Raw genomic sequence first — 15,186 nt, 5'->3', positions numbered from 1 at the left:
TATATTTTAATTTTAATTTTAATTTTAAATCCTAATAATAAGGGTATGTTAGCAAATGTTGTAAGGGTGTAAGTCGAAATTCTGTCCGTGTAACGCTACGCTATTTTTAATCATTGTAAGTTATGTTCAACCTTTTTAATTTAATGTCTCGTAGCTAAGTTATTATTATGCTTATTTAATCCGAAGTAATCATGATGTTGGGCTAATTACTAAAATTGGGTAATTGGGCTTTGTACCATAATTGGGGTTTGGACAAAAGAACGACACTTGTGGAAATTAGACTATGGGCTATTAATGAGCTTTATATTTGTTTAACTAAATGATAGTTTGTTAATGTTAATATAAAGATTTACAATTGGGCATCCCTATAAATTACAATATACACTCGATCGGACACGATGGGTGGGGTATTTATATGTACGAATAATCGTTCATTTAACCGGACACGGGAATGGATTAATAGCCACTAGAATAATTAAAACATGGGTGAAATTATGTACAAGGACACTTGGTATAATTGATAACAAAATAATAAAACCTTGGGTTACACTCAGTCGACATCCTGGTGTAATTATTAAACAAAGTATTAAAATCTTGTTACAGTTTAAGTCCCCAATTAGTTGGAATATTTAACTTCGGGTATAAGGATAATTTGACGAGGACACTCGCACTTTATATTTATGACTGATGGACTGTTATGGACAAAAACCAGACGGACATATTAAATAATCCAGGACAAAGGACAATTAACCCATGGGCATAAAACTAAAATCAACACGTCAAACATCACGATTACGGAAGTTTAAATAAGCATAATTCTTTTATTTCATATTTAATTTCCTTTATTTTATATTTAATTGCACTTCTAATTATCGCATTTTTATTGTTATTGTATTTAATTGCACTTTTAATTATCGTACTTTTTAATTATCGCAAGTTTATTTTATCGCACTTTTATTATTCGCAATTTCATTATCGTTATTTACTTTACGCTTTAAATTAAGTCTTGTAATTATTTATTATTTTACATTTGGTTTTAACTGCGACTAAAGCTTTAAAATCGACAAACCGGTCATTAAACGGTAAAAACCCCCTTTATAATAATAATATTACTTATATATATATATTTGTATTTTTATAAAAGTAAACTAATATAGCGTTAAGCTTTGTTTAAAGATTTTCCCTGTGGAACGAACCGGACTTACTAAAAACTACACTACTGTATGATTAGGTACACTGCCTATAAGTGTTGTAGCAAGGTTTAAGTATATCCATTCTCTAAATAAATAAATATCTTGTGTAAAATTGTATCGTATTTAATAGTATTTCCTGCTAAAAATTAATAGTATTTTATACCCCTTAGCTTTAACTATCAGTAACTTATGGGATTTTAGTATTATATATGCATATGTAAATTATGTATTGCAGGGTACTAATCTACATCCTATAATTTATTTCTTATCGAAAAATCCTTCATCTGATCATACGAGATGAATCCCTCAACCAGTTCGAATTCCTCGGATTCCGACAGCTATTCCGATATGGAGTTTCACCTAAGCTCCGACAGCAGTGTCACCAGAATGAATCAACCAATTCATCTGATGGGTTCGTAGCCTACTTAATCATTGGAGACAAAAAGAAGGTGATCCTTTCCATCAACAAAATTCACCTCTTGGCGAAGAACCTGAAGCACTTACCGGTGAACTAGTCCGAAATATCATTTTCACCCTCATTTCTTGAATATCTCGTCATGATTACATAATATCTCAGATTCTAAACCTTATTCATTCGCTCGTTCCAACCGACAATCATCCCGGAATAATAGAAAAGTCAACAAACTTCGCGCTCGAGAAATAAATTTGGAGAATATGGTGCAAAATTTACCAGCTTCAGCAACATCACCGGCACCAACAGTACCACCAACAACCCAAGTTTCAACATCACATGCCTCAACATCTCATTCTGTACCTTGAGAATAATCATCGTTCTACATGACGTTATACATCATTTATCTTCGTTCGACATGATGGTTATGTAACCTCTAATGTTTTAGAGATTATGTACTCTAGTTCTAAATGTAAACCAAATGAGTTTAATATCATATTAACTCATTAAATCCATGATTACATCTGAAGAAAATATATACGTATATATGTTTTCATAAAGATTGTAATTAAAAATTCTTTTGTACAAACTGTTAATGGTGAAAATATTTTAAGGGGTAGGCAATACCCGAGGAATATTTAGATTTCACCTTAATAAGTTACACTGTACATTCGTCGAAGCTGATTCAACAGTCATTTACTATCCTACTTACAACCACCGATATACGTATCCGTTCACCGCAGAATAACCATTTTTGTAACGACCCTGGATTTTCCAACGTTATTTATTAATAATTATTATTAATACTTGTGATTTATTGAATGTATAGTTTATATACATTTACTTGTTACCGCGATTAACTTTGAATGCCCGAAACGTCTTTGTGACACACGTACATTACAAGAATAATATTTTTGAGTATTATTTACATTCATGATTAAGTTTTATTAATCATTTTTAATTAACTATGGATACTAGTTAATTACTTGGGCTTTTGTTGGATTAACTTATTAAATACTTGAACTTGGGCTTTGATTAGTGTTAATGGACTTAAGAGCCCACTCTACTCACCTTAATGGACTTATTATCCCATTACACATGTAAGTATCACATTAAGATTAAACTAGATGGATTAAGTTGCATGGAATCTTGTTACTTACTTAGTTACACACCTTTCCCATGCAAATACACCTAATAACCATCTTTTAAGCCATTACATGAGATTACCTTGTGGATCTTTCTCCTCCCCCTTCCCTTGTATAAACCGTCGGCCATATGGCCTCATGGGGAGTTCAAATCTTTTTTTTATCACTTATTACTTACACTCTTTCACTAGTCTCCATTTCATTTACACACACACTTACTTACTTACTTCTTCTTTTCTCTCATTTTGCTCTCCACTTTGTAAGTGACTTGAGTTCTTTCTTCTCTTGTTTTCCCTTGCAAACCGAAACCATAAACATCTCATCATCATGATTATTTGTTCTTTCTTAATGTTTAATTACTTGTAGTTGTTAGTTGTTGTTGTTTACTTAAAAATTATTAAGAATCAAACTTGTTAGTTTGATTCTTCATATCACCTTGTTCTTACAAGACACACAAGAACTAAACTCTCTAGTTTATGTTCTACATTTATTATTTTAAAAGATTGTAAGTTCATGAGTTATACTTGAAGTTCATGTTGTAAACTTAAAAGTTTACTTCCCTAAAGATCAAGACTTTGGCTTGAATCTTTAGAAGTATGAGAGCCATGAACTTGTTACTTGTTAAAATTAGTTTATTTCTTCATTTCCTAGCATCTTTAATTTGTGATTTATGTTGTTCTTGGTCAAGCGTTACTAGTTAACTTTGATCTCATTTTTCTTGAACAAAAGTTAACTTTATAAGTTCAAGAACATGGAAGTATAACTTTTTAGTTATAACTTCATACACTTGTGTTATATTTAACTTAATAACTTTAGATCTAGACTTTTGGGTCTTGGATCTTCAAGATCTAACTAAGAACTATGTTTTACATCTTAAGATCTTGATTAGTTAGTTTACTTTCAAGTTTGTAGTTCAATATTACTCTTATATTTCATGTATGTGTTAAATCTAAGACTTTGATGTAACTTTGGTTCATCAAACTACATACAACACTTAATTGAGTTGTGCTACATGTCTTAGACTTACACAAGTGTTATGATGGTGAAACCTTGGTTAAGATGATGCAAACACATCAACGAGTTGTACACTTGAAGCTATATGCATCAAGGATGAGAACCGTGATAAGCATCGAGCACCAAGAACCCCCCCCGGAACCTACTGTTTTACTGTTTCTGGGACTTACCAGTACAACCTTGGCTACTGTAATGTTGATATTCAGTTAGCTCTGTTCGAGTAGATAATTTTTCGTTTAAGACTCGTCTTAATCCGAGTTACGTTTTAGGATTTATGACCCTCCGAACGTCACTATGTCCTTTTAACGTTGTGCTGAAAATTCTGACCTACTCGCACTTAGACCGTCGCCACGGTCAAACAAAGACGAGTTTGCTTCTGTAATTTTTACCACAACTAAAGAACTCATATACGGAGCCATGGCCACTGGTCTCACCTTATTTCAGTAGGTATAGAGGCCGTGGTGACTGATCGAAGTCGGCCTTTGTTTTAAACTTCTTTCATGAATGAAACTTACTTTACACCTTTTGTTTGATGATGAATGATGATGACCCTTAAGACCTTATTTACATACATTTAAACCTATTGGGATGATTTACTGACTTAGTACTATTTGACTTAGGTTGAGGACTTTCCGGACCTACGTACTTGCTTACTTCCCGACTCGACTTTACCACTACTTTACCACTGTGAGTTATAGCATCCCTTGTTACTTTAACTATTTTAGGAACTGAGAATACATGCGCATTTTATGTTTTATATACTAGGCACAAGTACTTAAACTTTATATATGTGTGGGTTATACAACGGCATAAACATTCCCTTTAGCTCGGTAACGTTTAGTCATTGGTTTTTGAACCGGTGAACGTGAATCTTAGATATGGATCCATAGGGTTTGACATCCCCACTCGGGCTAGTAGCGCTAGCATTTAACAGGTGTTTAATACTTCGTAAACATACGCACTCGCCAAGTGTACTTTCAGGGGGTTATAAACGTTAAGTTAGTTACCAAGTGCCCACGGTTAAACATATACTTTATCATACTGTTTTGAAATGCTCTTTGTAGCACTGAAATCTTGTGGCCTACCTTACATTACTGTTATACTTAAACTATAGCTCACCAACCTTTGTGTTTACATTTTTAAGCATGTTTTTCTTAGGTGCTTAAGGTTGCTTCCGCTGTGTACTAGTCTTGCTGTAGACACCCGCTGCTTTAGAGATGTCACCGCATGAACTACCTTGTCTTGCATTCAAACTTAATTACTTTTGAAACTATGATTTGTAATGACCTAAGGGTCACACACTATTATATTTTCTTCTGTTCATAGAAGCATACTTTGGTTGTAAAACATTCGACGTTAGTTATGACGTCACCTTTTATCATGAATGCAAACTTGTTTTGAAAACGCATAGAGTGTTTGACCTTGTAATGATCCTGTTGTTGATGATTCGTACACGATGGTTTTGTACGGGGCATCACATTTGGTATCAGAGCATTAGTTGTAGGGAATTAGGTTGCATTAGTGAGTCTAAGACCGACCCGAGTAGGATTCACTAATAGGAGTAATCTACAACTTGCTAGTTTACTTGTTTCCGCTGAACCTACTGCATGCTGCTGCTTACTTTTACTGCTATATGCCGTATGCTATTACATGATTTCACTACTGCATGCTATTATCTGCTTTCGATTGCATGATACTTGTCGTTATTGCCATGCTACTTACTGTTATACATGATCTAGACTGTTGTAGTTACTTGACCTAATACGTGCTTGCTTTATGACTTACTGACATGGAAAATTTATTTTTCCTTGTTCAGATGTCGGATATCCCACCTGCTCTCATTTTGGGCAGAGATTCAGACACTTCAGCCACTTTACTGGCCACTGTTGCTGATCCTTCGATCCCAGGAGCTTCGTCCTCCGGAGCTAGCAGTCATGCGCCTGCCCCAGTGGGTACTGCAGACGGAGCCCAGGACCTCCCGGAGATTCCAGCTCCACTTACCCCAGTACCTCAGGAGCCATAGCACCATCCCGGTGGTGTTGTGATTCTCGCGGAATTTAGGGAAGGTCCATTCTGTAATCAGTATCGTCATTGGTGCCGACGCGCTCCTGATGGACGTTTGGTGCCGATCCCTCCCTTCAGATACCGACAGATGATGGCCGCCCCAGGAGAGCCGGTATAGCCACCCGTGCAGCCACCTCTACATGATTCAGATGACCCGTCATTCGACGACTCATCCACAGACGACTCTAGTGACGATGACTCCGACGAGGAGGACCCTGATGATGCACCTGTACAGCCACCCTCCACCCCGTCGAAGAAGCGGTACCGATTCGATGGTACCATCATTCCAGGGATTAATGGAGGTCGGGAATTCACTGGCGCATATGGTCGGCGTCGTAGGGTTACCGCCCGTAAGTGGCTTGTGCCGTATCCTGCTGATCCCTTCATCCGTAAGCCTTACCGCTTCGCAGCCTCTACTTCTGGAGCCGGACCATCTGCACCACCAGCTCCACCAGCACCACTCGTACCGGCTGCACCGCCTGCCCCACCATCTCCCTCTGTCGAGGAACTGATGAGGGAGGTGGAGATCCTCCGTGCTCGGGTAACTGAGCTCGAGGACCAGATGTCCCACGTATTGGACATCCTACACCCACCATCACCGTAGGACTTTTGTAGTAGATTTCATTATGTAATCTAGTTGTAGTTTTATGTATTACTTATGTATTGTACGAACCTATGCTGATGTATGCAACTTATTATTAATGAATGGAACTTTACGTTATTTAATTCTTGCACGGTGTTCTATTTACATTACTGTATGATGATTCTGTGGTATTTGTACCTAGATGTGTTACTTAATAAACATGTGATGTGTTGATTCCATGTTGGTTACCATATACTGTATTATTACTATTTGAATGCTGGATTTTGACTTGAGTCAAAATTTTTGTTTAGAACACCATGGCCAACGGACGATCAACACCTACCGCAGCCCAAATCGAGGATATGATCAATGAACGAGTCACCGCAGCTTTAGCAGAAAGGAACCTCCAAGCTCCACCGCCACCGCCACCGGTTATTCAGCCCATTTGTAATGGGTGCACGTACAAAGAGTTCCAAAGCTGCAAACCCCACAACTTCAGTGGAACAGAGGGGCCGGTTGGTCTCACTAGATGGTTCGTGAAATTAGAATATGTGTTTCGAGTTAGTAACTGCTCGGAAGCGAATAAAACCAAGTTTGCTTCATGCACTCTGTCTGACGGCGCACTAACGTGGTGGAACACGTTGGCTCAAGCAAAAGGTATTGATGAGGCGTTTGCTACCCCATGGGAGGAATTCAAAGGAGCCCTGATTGAGGAATATTGCCCTAGGACCGAGATCCAGAAGATGGAGATTGAGTTTATGCAGTTGAAGTTTGTAGGGAACGACCTCTATGGGTACAATCGTAGGTATTTGGAACTAGCCCTGATGTGTCCTACCATGGTCACCCCGGAATTCAAGCGTATGGAGAGATACTTGTGGGGACTTCCTAAGTCCATTAAGGGAAACGTCACCTCGTCCAAACCACCCAATGTCCCGGAAGCGATGCGCATGGCGCATACTTTAATGAATCAAATCATCATCGATGAACCGGAGAAGGCTAAGTCTGAAGCGGGTAGTAGTGAGAAGCGCAAATGGGATAACAACAGGGGAAGGACCTATGATCAAAACCCGGCAAAATGACATGAGGGTTTCAGAGGAAACAACAACGGTGGAAACTCCAATCCGAACACCAACTCAAACCCCAACTACAAGGGAACCTTACCAAAATGCAAGCGGTGCTACAAGCACTATACTGGGTATTGTAACGTTGTTTGTGAAAAGTGCCAACGGACTGGACATATCGGTAAGGAGTGCAAGGTCACCACTTTGAATGGGAAGCCGAACACCAATGGACCGAAAAAGTGCTACGAATGCGGACAAATGGGCCATTTCAAAAATGCGTGCCTCAACAAAAGAAAAGACGGCGGACCACCGCGTGGTAGAGCTTTCAACGTTAATGCAAGGGATGCACGCAAAAATCCCGATTTGGTGACAGGTATATTCACTATCAACAATCTTTTAGCTTCTGTCCTATTTGATACTGGTGTCGATAGAAGTTATGTATGTAGAAACTTTTGCGATAAGATTAATTGGTCGTTAGTCCCTTTAAAAGAAAGTATGCTTGTCGAGGTCGCCAATGGAAAACTTGAGAAAGTTGACCATATTAGTCGAGGAGCTATTATCAACATAGCTGGTGTAGATTTCGAGATTGACTTGATACCTATTAAATTGGGAAGCTTTGATGTTATTATCGGTATGGATTGGTTGACCAAGATACGGGCCGATATTATCTGTGGAGTTAAAGCTCTTCGTATACCACAAGGAGATAGTGAACCACTGATCATTTACGGAGAGAGATGTACCTCGAAGCAGAACCTCATTAGTTGCGTGAAAGCGCAAAAGATCATGAAGAAGGGACGTCTTGCTGTCCTAGCACATGTGAAAACGGTAGAAACTGTGATGACCCGGAAATTTCCAACCAAATTTAAACTTGATCTTTATATTATTTCAACACGATAAGCAAAGTCTGTAAGGTTGAGTCTTAAAAAGTTTGAACTGTTTCATATATTCAATTGACCTTTGACTGCTCTCGACGATTCACGAACAATTAATTGTAGATAGATATGTGTGTATGTATATATAAATAATAATTCGAAATATAATTTGAAGTATTATATGTTGTTGTTATAAAAAAATTAATAAAATAAAAATAGGATATTATAATAATTATTATTTAAAATATATCTCTATATATAAATAAAGTATATTAAAAATAAATATTAAATGATTATAATACTCGTTTAATGTTCCAATTAATAATAAGCAAGTTACGTTCAAACTTATATGATTTTAGAAATAAACGGTGACCTGAAAATGAGTGATGTAAAATTTGATACAAGTAATTTGTTACATCATTATTAATAATTTTAGAATTATTATTATTATTATTATTTTTTCTTTTTCACCACTAGAAATCATTATTTTTATAACTATCATTATTATTAATAATAATACAATTTGTGATTTTAATCATTAAATAAAATTTTTATTACTATTATTATTATTATTATTGTTATTAATGATAATAATAATAATAATCAAAGTATTATTATTAATATATGTATTTCTATTAATTAATACTATATGAAAATATATATCCGATTGAGTTCTCTATTAAACTGAAATCCATTTTTGTTCTGCCTGTTAAAAGTAATGGAATCAAGACTTTATTGTTATAAGACAATCGTTAAAACACAAAAATCTGTTTAATGTCCGTTTCTACTTTCCGAATTTCTTATTGATTGAAATCTATGACTACATTCACTTGTAATTGATTGGTAATTACTGTATCTAATTGTTGAATTAAACTCAATACATCCAATTTCGGCTAGCAATCTCCATCGCCTTTATTATTATTTTTTCTTTCTTTTATGTAATCGAATATCTTCCTGTCAACCAATACTCACTACAAAACAACCCTTGTCAATTTTATGAACAACATCAACTTATTCAATTACTAATACAACCCTTTAACCACTACAACTTGAATTTAAAAACAAATGAAAAGGGAGTCGTCCCCTGTTCTTGAAACCATTTTTATCAATACCTTCTAAATCCTACCTGCTACTACAACTATTTGTATCTATTCGAATCAAACAAACCTACAAAAACTGCTAATGCTCGCTGCTATATCCTGTCTGTTCCCCGTTTCTATTTTGAGCAAACCCGATTCACCATCGATAATTATTATGGCTGTTTTTCTCCTTCTGTTTATCTGTTGCAGCCCAGAACCAAACACCCTTGTCACCTGCTGCTGTGTTCCCTGTTTTTCCACCACCAAAATCACCCTATCCACCACCACCTGCCATAGCCATCGAACTACAAGCATTTTTTTTCTCATCTCTTTCTCAAACATAAATTGCCTAAGAACAATACCTAATTGTTTTCCTGCTGTTTGATTTACAGTCAATTGATACCACTATAGTTATGTTTCGGTTTCAACAACCTCAACCCAACAACGAACACCACACTTGTACTTTCTATTTCCTCTTTCTTATTCCAACACCGTAAACCCACAATCAAAACCTGCTCGATAACTTCTATGTAATTAGACATTGAACTGTTTGCTAAAATTCTTTCTTTCTTTACTTTCTATTTTTCCTTCGAAATCACAACCATCGAATAAATTATTTTCTTTTGATCGAAAAATATTATAAATATGCAATTAGGGTATTTGCCTTACCTTCTGTTCGATGTAAACCAGAACCAAACCAATTTTTACATCATTGAAACTGCTACTGCTCCTGTTAAACTTCTGTTGGATGACTGATGCTATTCATGTGTTTTTACAGCCATTCAATGATCAAAATCGCCACCATCAAGTTCCTGCTATGCTACAACTTGTTTCGATTTGGTTTTAAACAATCTAAACTAATCACCAATCTTTAATTTCATTGCTAACCACTACTATTGATACTTCTGTTTTCTTGTTCGATTCAAGACACAACCGAACACCACTTGTTTAAGGTTGCTGTTTCTCCGTTCGAAATCCATGGCACTTACCTTCTTCTTCATCTGATTGATAGATCGATTAAAAATTTCCCATAGCTCCATGAACCGTGATTTATTCTAGCGATTTGCTTTTGTTTTCTTTTTTTTCGATGTGTTTGAAGCCGACAACAGGACATATCCCTTTTCTATTTGATTTCCAAACCTAACCCACAATAATTAATTAACATCGGGCCACTAATAATACTACTAATGCTAAGTGGGCTTGTGAAGTAGTTTGGGCCGAGGTCCCTCTGTTGGGTCTATATAAACGATACATGATAGATGAAGGTCACGGGTTAAATATTTCTAGATATGATTTTATTCAGAAAAACTGAAATGGCTGATTGGTTAAGGGTGTTGGTGATTACCAAAAGGTCGCGGGTTCGAATCTCTTCTAGGACATTTCTTTTAGTGAAGCTTTCGAAGGGTATAATCATTTAGCTTTCATTTTTATTATCATTATTAATTATTATTATTATTATCATCATGAAAATAATATAAATTATTAATATTTTTCATAAATATTAGTATTAGTATCTTTTTACCAATAATAGAATTGTTAATATTAACATAGGTATTATTATTTATATTATCATGAGTAATATTATTATGTAATTACAAAAATCATTATCATAACAATATTAACAGTAAAATCAATATTATTATTATTAATACCATTATTATTATCACTAATGGAATTATTAACATTATTACCTTTATTAATAAAAAAATTAAGTATTATAATTATTATTATTTTTACCATATTTAATATAATTTTAGTATTGTTATAATTACTATTTTTAACAAACAACTGATATAAATATATATACATAAAAATACTTAATATACATGACATAACAAAATTTATATTTTTTTATATACAAAATGAATATATAAAACTTATACCTATTAATAATATAAATATGATATAATTAATATATATATATATATATATATATATATATATATATATATATATATATATATATATATATATATGTATATGTTCAATTACCAACATATGGTTTAATAAAAATATACGAATGATATAGGTTCGTGAATCCGAGGCCAACCCTTCTTTTGTTCAATGACGTCATATGTATTTTTACTACAAAATACAGTATGGTGAGTTTCATATAATCCCTTTTACTCTTTATATTTTTGGGCTGAGAATACATGCAAATGCTTTATTAACTGTTTTACCATATTTACATGCGTGAGTTCATTTGATTCCCTTTTACTCTTTACATTTTTGAGACTGAGAATAAATGCGCTGTTTTTACAACTGCTTTATTAAATGCTGTTGAAATATATTTTGAACTGCGAATACATGAAATACTTTTATAAATGTTTGACGAGATAGACACAAGCAAAACATTCCTCGAATGAATTATTATGCAGACAGAAGTTCTGCGGATTATTATTGAATTATGTGGACATGATAATTGCCACCGTTGAATTATGTGGACATGATAAATTGCCATCATTGAATTATGTGGACATGATAATTGCCACCATTGAATTATGTGGGCATGATAATTGCCACCATTGAATTATGTGGACATGATAATTGCCACCAATTGATATGAATGTTATATATCGAGAGAATGATTTTATACACAGGTTATGTGTATGATATTTTATACACGAGATATGTGTACGATTACCAATATTTGTTAAAATGCTTTCGTACACGAGAAAGGTGTACTGTTTTTTTTTTAAAAGATATCGCATGTACATTACAGGTGGGTATAGGATTCGGGCCCATTTGTACCATGCAGGATTTAAATTTTATGGTCTATCAAAATGATGAATTTTATTGTTTTATGATAAACCTATGAACTCACCAACCTTTTGGTTGACGCTTTAAAGCATGTTTATTCTCAGGTATGAAAGAAATCTTCCGCTGTGCATTTGCTCATATTACATGAAGTCGTTCATGGCATATAGAGGTCAGAACCTCGCAATGGGACCAACTATTTAAGACTTCGTCCAGATGGATTAGGACGGGGCATTTCAGTTGGCATCAGAGCTGGTATAAGGCCGTCCATGTGTGGCGGGTTAGTCGTAAAGGAGGTTCTCACAGTGTTACCTGTGACGAAGCATTGGCTCTTACTCCTTGCGATCCCTTACGAGGGTTGGCAGTAGCCGAGAGGCAGGCCCTAAAATCAGTATTTGAGGTACACTCAGTGGTCACCCGGTGGTTAGCTGGGAAGGCACTGGGTGGGACGATGGTTGTCCCCAACTGTATTTCAGTTGGTATCAGAGCGGTGGTCTTAGCGAACCAGGTCTTGCATTAGTATGTCTAACTGATATTTACTTAGATGCATTAGTGAGTCTGGACTTCGACCGTGTCTACATGTCAAAAGTTTTACTTATCATTTCGTGTCGAAAATTACCTGCTTATCAATCTTAGGGAATCACTTGCTTATCATTTTTAGTCTAGACACATCATACTGCAATGATTGCATGAATAGTGTATAGACAAAATTCTTATCTTAGCGTATCTGCTAATTTATATCTTAGCGTATCTGTTATTGTTATCTTTGCCTGACAGATTCCGTAGATTCCTCCGTAACTTATGGAATTTTAGTATTATATATGCATATGTAAATTATGTATTGCAGGGTACTAATCTACATCCTATAATCTATTTTTTATCGAAAATCCTTCATCTGATCGTACGAGGTGAATCCCTCAACCAGTTCGAGTCTCTCAGATTCCGATAGCTATTCCGATAGTTATTTCGATAGCAATTTCGATATGGATTTCCACTCGGACTCCGAAAGCATTGTAACCGGAATGGAGCAACCAATCAGCCATCCCCAATTTATTTGATGGGTTCGTAGTCGACTTAATCAATGGAAACGCGAAGAAGGTGATCCCTTCCACCAACCGAATTCACCTCTTGACAATGAACCTGAAACGTTTACCGGCGAAACTATTCGAGACACCATTTTCTCTCTCATTTCTAAAGTATCTCATCAAGATCATATACTATCTTAGATTCTAAACCTCATTCATCCGCTCATCCGAACTGACAATCATCCCGGTGTAATAGAAGAAGTTAACGAACTTCGCGCACGAGTTGTAGTCTTGGAAAATATGGTGCAAAACGTACCAGCTTCATCCAAATCACCGGCACCAACAGTACCACCAACAACCCAAGTTTCAATATCACGTGCCTCAACATCTCAATCTATACCTCGAGTATAATCATCGTTCTACATGACGTTCTACATCAGTTATCTTCGTTCGACATGGCGATTATGTAATCTCTAATGTTTTAGAGATTATATATTCTAATTCTAACGGTAAATCAAATGAGTTTAATATCATATTAAATCATTAAATCCATGATTGCATCTGAAGAAAATATATATACAAGTATACTTTCATAAAGATTGTAATTAAAATTTTTTTCGTACAAACTGTTAATGGTGAAAATATTTTAACTGGTAGGTAATACCCGAGGAATATTTAGATTTCACTTTAATAAGTTACACTGTACATTCGACGAAGCTGATTCAACAGTCATTTACTATCCTACTTACAACCACAGATATACGTAACCGTTCACCACAAAATAATCATTTTCATTCAATTTCATATTTGGATTTTGATTTATCAGAATTCAACAAGTGGCATAATGAAGAAAACATTTGACAAAATAAAATTTGTTAGAAACAAACAAATTAACTATGAGAAATTTTATTAAGAATCCACGCTAACTGTTCCTAGCTAATTGTTCCTAGCTAACTGATTACATTTTATTTATCGCAATTTACATTCTTGTAATTTTATTTATCGTCATTTAATTTCTGTTATTTACTTTACGCACTTTATTTATCGTTATTTAATTTCTGTATTTATTTTACGCACTTTAAATATCGGGACACGTATACAAGGTTTTGACATATCATATCGACGAATATATATATATATATATATATATATATATATATATATATATATATATATATATATATATATATATATATATATATATATATATATATTATTTGGAATAACCATAGACACTCTATATACAGTAATGATTGAGTTCTCTGTACAGGGTTGAGGTTGATTCTACAATAATATATATACTTTGAGTTGTGATCGAGTCTGAGATATGTACACGGGTCACGATACGTATTAATTAATTCGAATATTATATATTAAACTATATATGAATTATTGAATTGCTAACTGTGGACTACCAACATTGGATAATTAAAATGAATTAAAATATTGACTATAACATATGAAACTAAATAATTCTTTAAGTTTGCCACTTGATTTCATCTTAAAACTCAGTTGTATCTTAACAATTATAATCTGCGTTCAAACCTTTCATGATTCTTGAAAACACCTCAGTCGAGAAGATGAACCAACCGCACCTCATTTACGGAAGAAAAGATTGATGCGTATAATTATGCACCTGAAAACTCTCGGAAACTGAATAAACGTTTAACGCGTAGCTGTGCTAATTCCTTTAAGCGTTATTATTACCGAGAATAACTTTTAAATCTCTTTCCAAATTAGCCAGTTTTATCACAGCTCCAGCAAGTCAACTTCGACATTTCATTCGAAACAATCCTATTATAACCTTGATATATATGAGTGCTCTTTTATTGTTACCGGGGAACCTTTTATATTCCATAATATTACCATTAGCGTTTAATCATCTAAAAACACAATTCTCCTGAAACCACCTCGAATTGATAACCGATAATTCAGATTTCGTAGCATTAAATGCAGAGGAAACAGAAAAATGGTAGATGGC

The sequence above is a fragment of the Rutidosis leptorrhynchoides genome, chromosome 2 (assembly GCF_046630445.1).
Source record: "Rutidosis leptorrhynchoides isolate AG116_Rl617_1_P2 chromosome 2, CSIRO_AGI_Rlap_v1, whole genome shotgun sequence".
Classification (NCBI taxonomy): Eukaryota; Viridiplantae; Streptophyta; class Magnoliopsida; order Asterales; family Asteraceae; genus Rutidosis; species Rutidosis leptorrhynchoides.
This window is presented reverse-complemented; position numbering follows the sequence as displayed.